This window comes from Labeo rohita, chromosome 20 (genome assembly GCF_022985175.1).
Source record: "Labeo rohita strain BAU-BD-2019 chromosome 20, IGBB_LRoh.1.0, whole genome shotgun sequence".
Lineage (NCBI taxonomy): Eukaryota > Metazoa > Chordata > Actinopteri > Cypriniformes > Cyprinidae > Labeo > Labeo rohita.
In genome coordinates this window covers 19604332-19608077 of record NC_066888.1, presented here as the reverse complement: position 1 = coordinate 19608077, position 3746 = coordinate 19604332, and the positions used below count along the sequence as shown (strand labels likewise).

At 34.9% G+C, this 3746-nt stretch overlaps 1 long non-coding RNA gene across 1 annotated transcript; it reads left to right on the top strand.

Annotated features, from left to right (window-relative positions):
* The first annotated feature begins 855 nt into the window (after positions 1-855).
* LOC127182510 (uncharacterized) lies at positions 856-2036 on the top strand. The gene is made up of 3 exons (XR_007829922.1): positions 856-921; positions 1033-1082; positions 1528-2036. It is a non-coding gene; the product is annotated as an uncharacterized LOC127182510 (long non-coding RNA).
* The last annotated feature ends 1710 nt before the right edge of the window (positions 2037-3746 follow it).

The window sequence follows — 3746 nt, the reverse complement described above, 5'->3', positions numbered from 1 at the left end:
ATATGAACGCAGCATGATAACGTTAAATCGCAAGGTAGGCGCTTTCACCCTTTTATATTCTCCTGTACATATATTTTTTTAAAAGTTCTCAGAATATGGTCCTCCATTGTCACTAATGTGTTGAATGTTTTGTAATGGTTTTCTATGGGAAATCGCTCAATCTGACTTGCAATTAAAAAGCGCTGCATTCACATTCTGGACGCATTTGCTCGCGTACATCTATATTATGCACGTGTAAGTGCATATTTTTGTCTTATAAGTAATAATAATTGTAATAATCTTTGTGTTCTAATTAGGAATGAAACGCACATCTTGAGGCCTGAGACTGAGTAAACTGTCATTACATATGGGATCGTTGATGAAAACTGCATCCATCCTGGACAGTTACACTGCTACTGTAATATGATGCAGCTAAGACAAAGTAAGTAATATAAATTTACTTTCTATAAATTGAGCTAAAGTCACTGTTAACCTCTCCTGCTCAGCTTCCAGATCATTGTCTCAGTGGAGTATGGGCTGTAAAGTCTGAATGAAATACAAAGTATTAAATTATTATTATTATTTTTTGTTTCAGGTCGTGTGGAAAGACTGAAGATCTACAGCAGATAAACATGACAATTCAGGTGTGGAACTTTTTTTCAGTTTAAATGGTTCTTTGTGTATATTTTTCAGTTTCTATGTGGTAAGGGGTGAATAAATTAACCATCAGTGTAATTAAAATCAGTGTAAATGGCTGCATGAAAAGATGTCTGTGAATTTTATTGTTTGACAATCATTGTCATTTTATGCAGAAGCAAAAGTTTATAGTTAAACCGTAGTGCTTCCCACTGAGCAAACGTACGTCCAAATGACGTCATTTCAACGTCTTTGTCGGAATATAGACATGATCTGCACGTCGGGTGGACGTCTCATGTTTGTTGGGTTTGTTTCATTATCTGGATCCATATGGGTTACCTTTATGCTTTCTACAATACATTTGTGAATAATCAGAATGTTGGTATACCCACTTAGATGCATTTTATGCCTCAACAGATCTTGGACTCCAAAAGTGATTTGCAGAAGACATCTTGGAATGCATGGGGGTGAGTAAAACAAGATAATTTTCAACTTTGGGTAGGGCTGGCTATTGTTTTTTGATACTTTTTAGGCACTCACCAAATTGCCTCAAAACTATTGAGTATCAAAAAATGTCATGTTTGAAGTATTAAATGTCTTAAATTTAATACTTCAACATCAGTGAAACAGTAAACATGCAGAATGCTTTATGTGCCTAAATCAAGTGCTGGTCACTGGCTGTGGCAAGGCATCAAGGGCTTTAAAATTCAGGAACCAGTATTGAAATCAAAGTATCGTTATTGATATTGAACATTTTTGCACATCATGTTTACATTAATTTTTGGATTAACTAGGACCATTAAAACATGTCATTTGGGCCTAGAGTTTAAAATAATTGGGTCTGTCATTCAGAAACATGGCTTTTAATATTACTGCTATTGTAGTGACACACATCTCTCCCTTTCATTTCAGCTGGATTTTCTGATGCTTACTGCTCGCATCTCTGCCTCCTGAACAGAAATGCCTTGCTGGATGTTGAATGACCATCAACTCAACCTTGCCAAGACAAAACTGCTCATGTTTTCAGCCAGACCAACCTTGGTGTTAAAATGGACACATATGAACTTCATTGACCACATCACAGTGGCCCGATCCTGCAGATTTGCCCTTATGGGGCATGCAACAGAACTGCTTGTCCAAGCTCTTATTTTCTCTCCATTCACATCACATCACAAAGAGGTACAAATTCACTTTCACAGACCTTTACTTTGACTGTTTGATGCTGTCGTTATAAACTGCCTAACTCTGCCCATTTTCAAGAAATGGCTAAAAAATTATTTTTTTTGTTTTTCATGAACGCTTGACCAATTAAACAGGTAGTTCACCCAAAAATCGAAACGAGCCTATGATTTACTCACCCTCAATCCATTGTATGTGTACATGACTTTCTTCTTTCAGACAAACACAATCGGAGTTATATCAATAAACATCCTGGCTCTTTTAGGCTTTAAATTGGCAGTGAATGTCTGCTATGAGTTTGAAGCTCAAAGTGCATCTATCCATCATAAACAAACTCAACATGGCTCCGGTGGATTAATAAAAGCCCTCAAAGCAAAGCGTATTTTACACCTTATAAAATAAAATAACTAATGTTCAGGTCAAACAGCCATACAGAGTCAACTTAAGCATAACTTGCATTTTGCTGGAACAAGTTTTTTTTTTTTTTTTTTTTTTTTTTACTTTAAAAAGTGTAAAATATGGTTTGCTTCAGAAGGGATTTATTAACCCCCTGGAACTATGTAGAGTACGTTTATGAAGGATGGATGCACTTTTGAGCTTCAAACTCATGGCAGCCATTTACTGCCATTATAAAGCCTGGAAGAGCCAGGGTGTTTATTGATATAACTCTGATTGTGTTTGTCTGAAAGAAGAAAGTCATATACACAGAAACTATCCCTTTAATACAGGGTTGCCGCGGGTCCTTAAAAAGTCTTAAAAAGTCTTAAATTTAGTTTATCAAATTTAAGGTCATAAAAAGTCTTAAATTGTACAAGAAAGTCTTAATTATGATTAACAGGTCTTAAATTTTAGGCACGGGAAGACCAGAATTGCGATACAGCTTAGTGTCACGATCAAACTTCAAAAGGGTATGATTTTATTAAATAAACATGAGCGCTGCGCGTTCAATGTCCGGTGCTGCTTTGTGTACTGCGGTTACCGGGGAAACACATGTCTGCAGTTCCGAATGCGCCATCTGCTGGCAGAGATTGCATGTGCTTTTTCAATATGCCTGTTGTTTTGAGTAGGGTATTCTTACAATACAGGAGGCTGTAGTTTCAGAACCGCATTTTTAGGACCATGTACTTTTTTTTTTTATTATTTATTTTTATTTTATTTTATTTTATTGTATTTATTTATTTGTATTATGTATGCATTAACAGCTCATACTATTTATAGCAGTAGCTATTCAATTCTGTATATTATTATTTTTAAGGAAATACTGAATGTAGTTGTTTAATTGTATATACTTAATTATTGTCCTAACCAACTCCTAATCCTGAACTTACCCCTGGGTAACCCTCTTGAAATATTTAGCCTAATTTATTTCAATATATTCTAGACTTCAGTTCATTAGCTGCTGCGCTTCATGTCTGACGTGTGACCCACTTAACAAAGTGAAGTAAACAGTAAAACAATTGCTGTACAAATTAGTGTGTTTATTAGTACTTTAATAAATGTAAAATAATTTGAATACAAATACTAATTTACAACATCCAGCAGCACAATGAACTGTTTTGGACAGTTTAATGGGCTAAATGGAGATTTCTGACACCCCCTTGAACACTCAAGTTTATGTCAGCTTTTACATTAAAAATAAGATGGAAAGATTAAAAAAAAAAAAATTAATAGTTTCAATGGATCTAGTCTTTGCGTCTGTTTGATATTTCTTTGTTGGAATGGAATTGCTAGATGGCACTGTCTCAAAAAATAGGGTCCCAGAAATGTGGTTTTGCAGGAGCATAGTATTGGGGTTGTTTTTGTTCAGACCAAAGCGAAAAGCGACCCATGTTTTTACCCTGCAAACATGCAGAGCTGTAAATGTGAACTGGTGGATCATTAAGAAGATAATTCATCATAAAAATCTAAACACTAACATGTATTTGTATGTTTTTTAAATTAATATAATAATT